This window comes from Mustelus asterias, chromosome 8 (genome assembly GCF_964213995.1).
Source record: "Mustelus asterias chromosome 8, sMusAst1.hap1.1, whole genome shotgun sequence".
NCBI lineage: Eukaryota > Metazoa > Chordata > Chondrichthyes > Carcharhiniformes > Triakidae > Mustelus > Mustelus asterias.
In genome coordinates, this window is record NC_135808.1 from 93,086,468 (window position 1) to 93,098,809 (window position 12,342).

The window sequence follows — 12,342 nt, forward strand, 5'->3', positions numbered from 1 at the left end:
CTTCTTTGGTTCCACATACCTCTGTGAGGTGGCTTTTTCCCAGATGAAAATCATCAAGTCCAAGCATCGTACTCATCTCACAGATGCCCATCTGGTGGATTGTATGAGACTGGCTATCTCAAACTATGACCCAGACTTTACAGAACTCACAGATAGTGTGCAAGCACAGATGCCACATGAAGAATAGGTGAGTGTTATGCATAAGTACATTTTGAAGGGTTTTAGTAAATTTGCAAGGGATATCAGCATGACATTACTAGAAGGGAAATGTGTCATGTGATACAGTTTTAGTTTTACTTTTGCTCTAAGCTGAGCACATATAAACAGCTCAGATGTCTTCAAGCTTTATGCCTATGTATATAACTATTCTCACATGCCTCATCTTAATGAATGAGCCCACAACATGTTTAATCCCTAATGAGCAATTGGTGCTTTGTATCTTGTAGAGCAAATAAGCTTAAGGTAGTATAAAATTATTATAACATAGAGGCCCGTGTGATTTTGGATTGGGATTTAGGTAAGTGGGCCTCACTGGGTGCCAAACTGGTAGGCCCTGGCAAGGAGACCAAGGGCTGGGACATGAGGGACCAATGGGGCGGTTGGAAAGTGAGTGTGGCAAAATCTGGTAAGAACCCTCAATGGGCCCTAGAGGCCTGTTAAAGAGGGAACCCCAAGCCCATCACCAGCCCAGGCAGGGAAACCTGCCAGGCTGCCCACTTGGCATGTGCTTCTCTCACCACCAGTTAAATCCAGGTTTCTCAGCGATTTGAAGCCCTTAAGCAAGAATTAATTGCCAACGTAAGGGCTTCATAAAAGTAAATTACTGCGGATGCTGGAATCTGAAACCAAAAGAGAAAATGCTGGAAAATCTCAGCAGGTCTGGCAGCATCTGTAAGAAGTCTCACAACACCAGGTTAAAGTCCAACAGGTTTATTTGGTAGCAAAAGCCACTAGCTTTCGGAGCGCTACTCCTTCGTCAGGTAAGTGGGAGCTCCGAAAGCTAGTGGCTTTTGCTACCAAATAAACCTGTTGGACTTTAACCTGGTGTTGTGAGACTTCTTACTGTGTTTACCCCAGTCCAACGCCGGCATCTCCACATCATAGCATCTGTAAGGACAGAAAGGAAAAGAACCGACGTTTTGAGTCCAGATGACCATTTGTCCAAGGCTCTTTGTTGAGGGCTTCATGCTCCACCCCACTGCTGGTATAATTGTGTTGTGGGGAGCGGTGGGTAGGTAGGTGGCCTTCAAACCTGCCAGCAAAGGAGCATAAAATCCAGCCCTTGATTGATGTATGGAGAGATGAGGTTGGATCACCTTTGAACTTCACTAAGATGAAGCAGAATGTTTCCCTTGTTTTCAATGGAGACTCGAGTCATTCAGTAAAGGATACACTTATCTGATGTTGATTTTTCTGATGATTATTAGCACACTCATGTAAAGGCAAAAATAATTTTAGCATGTTTTAGGGTCATGGATTAATGGAACTTTTCTTTATCCATCAGTTTGACAAAAGAAGGGCCAAAGTTAGACTGTGTTGCACACAAGAGACTTCAGTGAAATGTGCTTTGATAAAGTTTATTAATGTCACAAGTAGGCTTACTTTAACACTGCAATGAAGTTACTGTGAAAATCCCCTAGTCATTACATTCCAGCACCTGTTTGGGTACACTGAGGGAAAATTTAGCATGGCCAATGCACCTAACCAGCACGTCTTTCAGACTGTGGGAGGAAACTGGAGCACCCGGAGGAAACCCACACAGAGAACTTGCAAACTCTGCGCAGACAGTGACCCAAGCTGGGAATTGAACTTGGGTCCCTGGTGCTGTGAGGCAGCAGTGCTAACCACTATGCCATTCCCTGCAGCAGTCATTCAGGAATCCTTTGAGTACAGAGAGCTGGAAAACATGGATTACACATTTTGCTTATGGTTCATATTGTCCCTGCACTAATTTGTTTAGGAGCATTAAGGCATATAACTAAACTAGGTCATTGAAGTGCTAAAGAGGTACTTTTGGTGTCTGGGTTGACATGATGACTGCCATGTGTGTGGCCCTGAACACTACCATTATTCGAGACATTAACATGTCATTCACCAATGATCAGTGCACGCTTGTGCAAAAGGACAACAGGGAGGGGCAATAACATCTGCCCACTGAAGACCAGAGGCAGCACAAGAACCATAGCGGCAATTGATTGATGGCTTTCTCCCCCGAGCGGCTGCATGAGGACATTTGCCATATGTTAGCTTTAATGATGTGTATCCTATCTGCTTGCCCAATGTTGCCTTACATCTTACCAGTTGCTCATCAATGTGATGTTATCCCTTGTTATTCACAGAACAGGCATAGGCAGCATGACATTTTAATTAGTAGCAACATTTACTTAACACTAATGTGCATTACTGTGCAGACCCCTGTGAGTGTTGCCGAGATTTTATGACTTTAGCAGAGCATATATGTAGATCCGTGATTTGCAGTATTCTGTGCAAAGATTTATATATGAAGTATCACAAATAGGTGTCATTAAGAGAACTGGAGACATGTGGACACTTCTGACTTTTATGACTTCTTCTCAAAGCTGCCCATCTTCTGAATTATGTGATTGTACTCAACTAAAATATACACAGGGCATCACTATTTCTCCTGAGAGATTCCAGTGACCAGACTTCTGGAACCATTTTCTGGGACGCAAGTACTTCAGACAACATGGGACATAAATGATTCTCTGCTATCATGACAGTACAACTTCTAAAAATATTTGTTCTTTTGGGGATGATAGCAAGGGCACCTTTATTTCCTATCGCTCTGCCACTAGCCTGGTTTTGCATGTTGGTCCAGTTTATTTCCGGTCAGTGGTGAACCCAACATGTTACATCGTGCTGATAAAGGTTAGGGAAGGCAATTGGGCCGTTGCTTGTTGGAGATTACCTGTGGTGCAAATATTACATGTAGCTTAAAGGTCAAGTTGAGGTGTTGTCTAAATCCTGCTGTAGACTGGCATGGGCTGCTTAATTATCAGAGTAGAGTCAAAGACTGTGGAATCCTTGGCTACCAATCTTTCTTCTCACCTTACAATGGAGGGGAAATCATTGCGGAAGCAGCCCTGACAAAGTGGTGTAGTTATGGCCTAGGTCTAATACAGATAGGAAATAGGTCTAATACAAAGAGGACGAGAGCAATAGTTATAGGGGACTCGATAGTTAGGGGTGCAGATAGGCGCTTCTGTGGAAGTGAAAGAGACTCCAGGATGGTATGTTGCCTCCCTGGTGCCAGGGTCCAGGATGTCTCTGAACGGGCAGAAAGCATTCTGGAGGGAGAGGGTGAACAGCCAGAGGTCGTGGTACATATTGGTACTAACGACATAGGCAGGAAGAGTGATGAGGTCCTGCAGCAGCTGTTTAGGGAGTTAGGTAGAAAGTTAAAAAGCAGGACCTCTAGGGTTGTAATCTCAGGATTACTTCCTGTGCGACGTGCCAGTGAGGCTAGGAATAGGAAGATAGTGCAGCTCAACACGTGGCTAAACAGCCGGTGTAGGAGGTGGGGTTTCAGATATCTGGACCATTGAGGTCTCTTCCGGGGCAGGTGGGACCTGTACAAGAAGGACGGGTTGCATCTAAACTGGAAGGGCACAAATATTCTGGCCGGGAGGTTTGCTAGTGTCACACGAGAGGATTTAAATTAGTTTGGCAGAGGGATGGGAACCAAAGCAAAGGTGAATTAGCTGAAGGGGAACCAGAGAGTAGGGCCAGTAAGACTCAGAGAAACAGCAGGCAGGGCGGGATTGCTAATCAGAGAGGGTCTGGTGGACTGAAATGCATTTGTTTCAATGCGAGAAATGTAACAGGTAAGGCAGATGAACTTAGAGCTTGGAGTAGTACTAGGAACTATGATGTTGCCATTGCAGAGACTTGGTTAAGGGAAGGACAGGATTGGCAGCTTAACATTTCAGGATACAGATGTTTCAGGCGGGATGGAGGGGGATGCAAAAGGGGTGGGGGAGTTGCACTACTGGTTAAGGAGAATATGGAGATGCCGGCGTTGGACTGGGGTAAACACAGTAAGAAGTTTAACTGTGTTTACCCCAGTCCAACGCCGGCATCTCCACATCATGACTACCATAGACACCGCAAACTGCCGGCTCCAAGTGGAGAGGATCGCCAAGAAGATCGCGCATATCGACACAGACATCAAGTTTCTACAGGTTGGACTTTAACCTGGTGTTGTTAAACTTCTTACTAAGGAGAATATCACAGCTGTACTGTGGGAGGACACCTTGGAGGGCTCAGACAGCGAGGCAATATGGGTATAGCTCAGGAATAGGAAGAGTGTAGTCCAATGTTGGGAGTTTACTATAGACCACCCAATCGCCAGCGGGAGATAGAGGAACAGATATGTAGGCAGATTTTGGCAAGGTAAAAGCAACAGGGTTGTCCTTGTGGGAGATTTTAACTTCCCCTATATTGACTGGGACTCACTTAGTGCTTGGGGCGTGGATGGGGCAGAGTTTGTAAGGAGCATCCAGGAGCGCTTCTTGAAACAGTGTGTAGATAGTCCGATAAGGGAAGGGGCCATACTGGACCTGGTATTGGGGAACGAGCCCAGCCAGGTGGTCGACGTTACAGTAGGAGAGCAGTTCGGGAACAGTGACCATAATTCAGTAAGCTTTAAGGTACTGATGGATGAAGATAAGTGTAGTCCTCAAGTTAAGTTGCTAAATTGGGGGAAGGCTAATTACAACAACATTAGGTAGGAACTGAAGAATGTAGATTGGGGGCGGATGTTTGAGGGCAAATCGATATCTGGTATGTGGGAGGCTTTCAAGTGTAAATTGATAGGGATTCAGGACCGGCACATTCCTGTAAGGATGAAGGATAGATATGGCAAGTTTTGGGAACCTTGAATAACAAAAGATATTGTGAGCCTAGTGTAACCCCCTGCTGACAACTATATGCTCTGACCAGCTGAGTTAAGTAAAGCTGTACCTGGGATGTGCTTGATGTTATAAGGGGCTACTATGTAAATGTTCAATTAACAGGATCCTGAGTTCTTAGCGGTTGGTGTTGAGCTCGGCTAAATTTCCTATTGACCAATAAATGTCAGTACAGGCGTGAATGAAAAGGATTAGTGTATGCAGTTGCAATCTAGAGTAATAACCTATTAATAATAGCGTGGTGCCTCCTAAAATGTTAAGTATGTAAACCTTATAATAAGAAAAGGTTCAGGACAACCATGCAAAAGGAATAACAAAAATAAATTTATTTTCTTGCACTGTTGCGTCTCATAAAACAGGTAAAGAGTCCCAAACTAAAGATTTTTCAATTAAACAATTTCAACCCTGAGAAATGTTCAAAATATTACCAAGCGCTTGGATTTATAAATGTTGGGGCCCATACGTTGGTGCACATATGAAGCAAACATGCCCTCAACAACACACTGCTGATACCGTTCAGTGTCTGATAGTATAGTTTCCAGTTACTCACGCAACCACGACACACACAGTCCAGAAGGGTCTACGAGCGGGAAGATGATGCAGCAGGAAAAAAATGCAGCAAGCTGTCCGTGTAGTGATTCAGGTCCAGTGCGCTGAAGTCTGTCCTCCTCGGCAGTGCTACTTAGCAAATTAGCTTCAGCTAATCCTCGTTCTCTCCGTCTTCTCAGTGAGAACTACGCCCGGCGTTTATAGCTGACTGTCCCTCACCGACAGTTTCTAGCAGAAACGTCCACGCTTGAGAGTACAAGACGAAGCGCTTTACACTTTTTCTCAACAGTAATGAAAATAACAAACAGGACTAAACCTTGCTGCCTTTCACGTCAAACTGGAAAAGACGAGTTACTAAACTGCGACAAACACGAGCTTTAACTGCACAGTAATATTTGTGCCCATACTGTGAAGTATGTTAGTCTACAAATATTATTTGCCTTGACGTTAAAACTGGGTTTTTACCGCATGGAAATAGCTCCTCTTCCCCACGTGTGTCTCCCCACTGCAGCTTCCTCTGCCCCCCGCCGTTTTTCTTTTTCCCTCCCCCTAAGTAATCTGATTGGCTTAAAGTGCAGCTCTCTAGAAAACGGGTTGGCTTAGCTTACATCACTCAAACAAACAGTATCTGTTCAGGGTATTGGGCCCAGTAAACAGGATATTGAAACTCACAAGAAACAAAGAACAATGGTGAATGTCTTCTTCATTAAATTTACCCATGTTTCAAGAAAACACACTCTTTTCATTTTTCTTTCATTTATCCTTATTTTTTTCAGGCCCCTACACAAGTCAAAGAGCAAAAGGAAGTATTTGCCAAGGCTCGGAGGCTGGGAACACATGAAGCAAATGTGGAATACAAGGAAAGTAGAAAGAAACTTAAGCAAGGAGTAAGGAGGGATAAAGGGGGTCACAAAAAAGCATTGGCCAGCAGGATTAAGGAAAATCCCAAGGCTTTTTATACATATATAAAGAGCAAGGGGGTAGCTAGGGAGAGGATTGGCCCACTCAAGGACAAGGGATGGAATCTATACGTGGAACCAGAGGAAATGGGTGAGGTATTAAATAAGTAGTTTGTGTCAGTTTTCACCAAAGAGAAGGACTTGGTGGATGATGAGTCTGGGAAAGGGTGTGTAGATAATTTGAGTCATGTTGAGATTAAGAGGGAGGAGGTATTGGGGTTCTTGAGAAACATTAAGGTAGACAAGTCACCAGGGCCTGATGGGGTATACCCCAGAATACTGAGAGAGGCAAGGGAGGAAATTGGGGGGCCTTGAGAGAAATCTTTGTATCCTCACTGGCTACAGGGGAGTTCCCAGAGTATTGGAGAATGGTCAATGTTGTTCCTTTGTTTAAGAAGGGTAACAAGAATGATCCAGGTAATTACAGGTCGGTGAGCCTTACATCAGTGGTAGGAAAATTATTGGAGAGGATTCTTCGAGACGGGATTTACTTCCACTTAGAAATAAGTGGATGTATTAGTGAGAGACAACATGGTTTTGTGAAGGGGTGGTCATGTCTCATTAACTTGATTGAATTTTTCGAGGAAGTGACAAAGATGAATGATGAGGGTAGAACAGTGGATGTTGTCTACATGGACTTCAGTAAGGCCTTTGACAAGGTCCCACATGGAAGACTGGTGCAGAAGGTGAAGTCGCATGGGATCAGAGGTGAGCTGGCAAGGTGAATACAAAACTGGATCGGTCATAGAAGACAGAGGGTAGCAGTGGAAGGGTGCGTTTCTGAATGGAGGGCTGTGACAAGTGGTGTTCCTCAGGGATCAGTGCTGGGACCTTTGCTGTTTGTAATATATATATAAATGATTTGGAAGAAAATGTAACTGATTTGATTAGTAAGTTTGGGGACGACACAAAGGTTGGTGGATTTGCGGATAGCGATGAAGAGCATCAGAGGATACAGCAGGATATAGATCAGTTGGAGGCTTGGGCGGAGAGATGGCAAATGGACTTTAATCCGGACAAATGTCAGTAATGCATTTTGGAAAGTCTAATACAGATAGGAAATATACAATAAACGGCAGAACCCTTAAGAGTATTGATAGGCAAAGGGATCTGGGTGCACAGGTACACAGGTCACTGAAAGTGGCAATGCAGGTGGAGAAGGTAGTCAAGAAGGCATACGGCATGCTTGCCTGCATCGGTCGGGGCATTGAGTTTAAAAATTGGCAAGTAATGTTACAGCTTTATACTACCTTAGTTCGGCCGCACTTGGAATATAGTGTTCAATTCTGGTCGCCACACTACCAGAAGGATGTGGAGGCTTTGGAGATTTCTGTAAATCTACAGAAAAGATTTACCAGGATGTTGCCTGGTATGGAGGGCATTAGCTATGGGGAGAGGTTGGAGAAACTTGGTTTGTTCTCACTGGAACAACGGAGGTTGAGGGGCAACCTGATAGAAGTCTACAAGATTATGAGGGGCTTGGACAGAGTGGATAGTCAAAAGCTTTTCCCAGGGTGGAAGAGTAAATTGCGAGGGGGCATAGGTTTAAGGTGCGAGGGGCAAGGTTTAAAGGAGATGTACGAGGCAAGCTTTTTACACAGAGGGTGGTGGGTGCCTGGAACTCACTGCTAGGGGAAGTAGTGGAAGCAGATACGATAGTGGCTTTTAAGGGGCGTCTTGACAAATACATGAATAGGATGGGAATAGAGGGATATGGTCTCCAGAATGGGAGGGGGTTTTAGTTCAGTCGGGGAGCATGGTCGATGCAGGCTTGGAGGGCCGAAGGTTCTGAGGTTTCTGTGCTGTAATTTTCTTTGTTCTTTCTTCTTTGTCTGTAATGGTCGGTCTCCAATGACTATCATCTCCCTTTTTAATCTAGTGTGACTCCAATCATCGCAAGGTTTTTCCTTAGACCCCTATACCCTCAGATCTGTGAGAGATCCATGATGTCAAGAATAAATATATTTCAAAAATAATTTTATTTCATTCACACCATTTCAAATAACATCAACAATAATGAGTAGTTGGATGGTTCTTGGATGGTTCTTGAATGGTTCATGATTGCCTTACAATTTAGAATAACCCAGCCATAGCTGTTTCTATATGTGGAGGATTGCAAAATGAAGCTAGCCACAGGACCCCACTAACTGTGTATCCGCCACTGTAAGCAAGTACTGAAGACTCCTGAGAGCTACTGTCAAAGAAGAAATTCTGAGAGGGCTGCATTTCTATGGCTTGATCACCCAGAGGATGCTGTAAGAAAAATGTCTTAGAGTTGTTCAGTGTATCTTTTTCCTTGAGTAAACCTCTTCGAAAATTTACAATCCAAAGAGGCCAGTCTTGCCTTAATTGCTTAAATCTTGTCCAAACCAAAGTGAAGTGGCATGTTGGGGTGGTTGAAATCCATTAAGTTACAGCTAACAAAATAAGATAACAGGAAAAAAATGACAAAAGCTAAGACACGGTGTCCCCAGATTGTAGTCTCTGCAGCTGTCCTAGCATTATTAGATATTACATATGCGAGTTAGGTGGCTATTAAAAGTCAGAAAGTGATACTTTCTAGAAGTCTTCAGCCACATTTCCAGCATTAACAATTATGAAAGACTTTTTTCCAATAGGAAACATGTGAGAGGGGAGGCGATGGCCAACTGGTATCATCGCTAGACTATTAATCCAGAAACTCAGCTATTGTTCGGGGGACATGGGCTTGAATGGTGGAATTTGAATTCAGTAAAAAAAACATCTGGAATCCAAAATCTATTGGTGACCATTTGTCAATTGTTGGAAAAACACATCTGGTTCACCAATGTCCTTTAGAGAACGAAATCTGCCATCTTTACCTGGTCTGGCCTACATGTGACTCCAGAGCCATAGCAATGTGGTTGACTCTCAACTGCCTTTTGAATAAGGGCAGCTAAGGATGGGCAATAAATGCTGGCCAACTAGTGAGGCCCATGTCCCACGAATGAATAAAATAAAAATACATTACAAGTAAGAATGTTGGCATTAATAAACCCCAAATAGGAATATGTACACTCTTCGATGTTGATTTCATTTTTGGTTGACCAATCGACTGTACACAATAGCTCGTTGCCCACAGCCTCAGCAAATAGGCAGCCCAGCGTTTTGAGTTACTGACCATTGAACACCTAGGCATCTGAAGCAGCTTTTTGTGAGGGATTCTCCCATCTGCCTGCCTGAGAAAATGGCATTAATGTTTATAATTTTGTCCATCATTGACTACTTTGCTTACTTAATCTCCAAATTAGAGTTCTGTATACTGACAAGTTTATAATGGTTATCAAGAGAAGCTCCCTATTACTTATCAATTCTCCACAGTTTCATTGAGTATCCCAGGCAGGCCCAGTTGATGGCAGAGCCATGCACTCAAATGCACAGGTGAAAATACAAATTTGGGTGCAAACCTGATGGATGCAGAGAAACCTTAACAGATTTGGAATATATGATGTGGAGATGCTGGCGTTGACTGGGGTGGGCACAGTAAGAAGTCTCACAACACCAGGTTAAAGTCCAACAGGTTTATTTGGAATCATGAGCTTTCGGAGCGTTGCTCCTTCATCAGGTGAGTAGAGAGGTAGGTTTCACAAACCGATATATATATGGTATATATAAATCACAAACACGATATGTATACCATGTTTGTGAAACCTACCTCTCCACTCACCTGAGGAAGGAGCAGTGCTCTGAAAGCTCGTGATTCCAAATAAATCTGTTGGACTTTAACTTGGAGTGGAATAGGTATGGAATACTTTGGGCACATGGTTACTGTCTAGAACCCAGGGAAATCAGACCCATCAGGGTAATCAGACCACTGGAACATCTTAACCTGAAGCTAATTACATACTTAAATTAAAAAGAGATAAACTGGAAATGCTACAAGTCTGAAAATTTTAAAAATGATAATGCTAGGAAGGTAGCACTGCCAGTTTCTTGAAAGTGAAAAGATACGTTAATGCTTTACATCTAAACACCTGAATGAAACAGGAACCTGAACAAGATGGAGGGAGAGAAGAACAACAAGTATAGTTTAATCATCAGAAATGCTGACTCTCGTCACAGAGAAACAGTCAATAGGTTGCGAAGAGCTTTCTTTCCAGCTTTTTTGAAGAAGTGGAGCAAAGTGGTTTTTCTGGAGAAAATAGTTTACTTTAACTTCCAGTTCCATTTGAAACTCACTCATTTTAATATACGTCACCTTTTTCATTGATCAAAGTCTAAATCAAGGGGCTTCAGTTTATCTTACCTTCAGCATTTTAAAAATCTGGATCATGTTTCCCCTGAATCTTTTTTCTTAATTAAACTGAACTCAGTCTTTCTCCATTGATTAAAGTCTGAGCTCTCAGATATTATCTGTCACCACACTTGATTATCCTAATCTCCCAGCTCTGAACCTCTCCAAGGTGTATTTTTACAAGTTGACATTTCATGAGATCAGAAGTGTTGATGCCGGTCATTTTTAAAATTCATTCTTGCTTATTGTACTGCTTGACAATATAATCTGATTCACTGAAGTATATATTTTCAATTGAGACTGTCCATGTTAACTGCTATAACCGGGGTGAATTTACAATGAAACACACTGTGCTGCAGCACAGGACTCCCAAAATACAGGGGCTCCCTAAAATGATGAGTGAGTGATGAAGTTGCTCACCCTGCCACTTAAGAACACTGCTCACTCCTCTTCTCATCTTTTCTCATTTCGTTGACGGCTCTTTAAACTCCTCGGTTATTTCCTGGAAAGTTTTTTTTTGTTGATTGCTACACTTCTCATTGGAGATGCATCACGCCCAGTAAGGCATTTGATCGCTTGGTGGTTAACCCTGCCTCCGATTGGCCTGTCACTCCATCTGTCAGCTTCTCCATGGATCTGTCCAGTTTGAGAAGCTGGAAATGGAGCCCAAGTTCCGCTGAGGCTCCAACTGCTCTGTGCACCATCACCTCACAGTGGGAATTTGTGGAAGAAGGTTGCATAGAGTAAAACTAAGTTCTCCCCTTTCTGCTCCGCTGTTAATTAATTAATATTTGTCAGTGTATATCTATGCATACGTCTGCATGTAGGGGTTCTCAATGAAACTATTATGTGTTTGCACTTGTAAGAATGTGGTTTTAGCTGCTCACAAACTACATATTTTTTTATTCCAATTCAATCAAATCAAGTCCAATTCAGACTCTCAACAAGTTGAGACATTCCCGATCCAAGCAGACAAGACAGGGCTCTCACCTCCTGTCTTGGGCTTGATCTACATGATCCAAGCTGATTGGAGTAGGCATAGCTCCTCCTCCAAGGCTTGGTCTCATTTGCATCTTAGCCAGAAGGCCGAGATGCCGCTTTTAAAAATTGCTTCAAATTAAGCTACAGTGTAACCTAATGACTTTAACCAAGCACAGCATGTCGATACTACACTTGATCTTAGCCAAAAGGCCGAGAAGCTCACAAACTACATACTTTAAAAAAAAATTTTTTTTAAATTTTTTTTTTAAATTACATACTGCAAAAAGAATAGTGGTTTTATCTAACTATATCTACACCTCACTGAATCTGAACCATGATATTTAAACAAACAATCCTCCCTTCTGATCACTGTTGCTGATTTCAAATCTCTCCACCAAGAAATATATTCTACTGAATTATCTAGGAGAGCCCATTGCATTAAACTGCTTTGCACTCACTACTAATCTCCCTCTCAATTTAGTAGAACATAGAACATAGAAAGCCACAGCACAAACAGGCCCTTCGGCCCACAAGTTGCGCCGATCATATCCCTACCTCTAGGCCTATCTATAGCCCTCAATCCCATTAAATCCCATGTACTCATCCAGAAGTCTCTTAAAAGACCCCAACGAGTTTGCCTCCACCACCACCGACGTCAGCCGATTCCACT

The 12,342-nt window shown here is 43.0% G+C and overlaps 1 non-coding gene across 1 annotated transcript; it reads right to left on the bottom strand.

Annotated features, from left to right (window-relative positions):
- Nucleotides 1-11,695: 11,695 nt before the first annotated feature.
- Nucleotides 11,696-11,894, bottom strand: LOC144498047 (U2 spliceosomal RNA). The gene has a single exon (XR_013498619.1). It is a non-coding gene; the product is annotated as a U2 spliceosomal RNA (small nuclear RNA).
- Nucleotides 11,895-12,342: the final 448 nt, after the last annotated feature.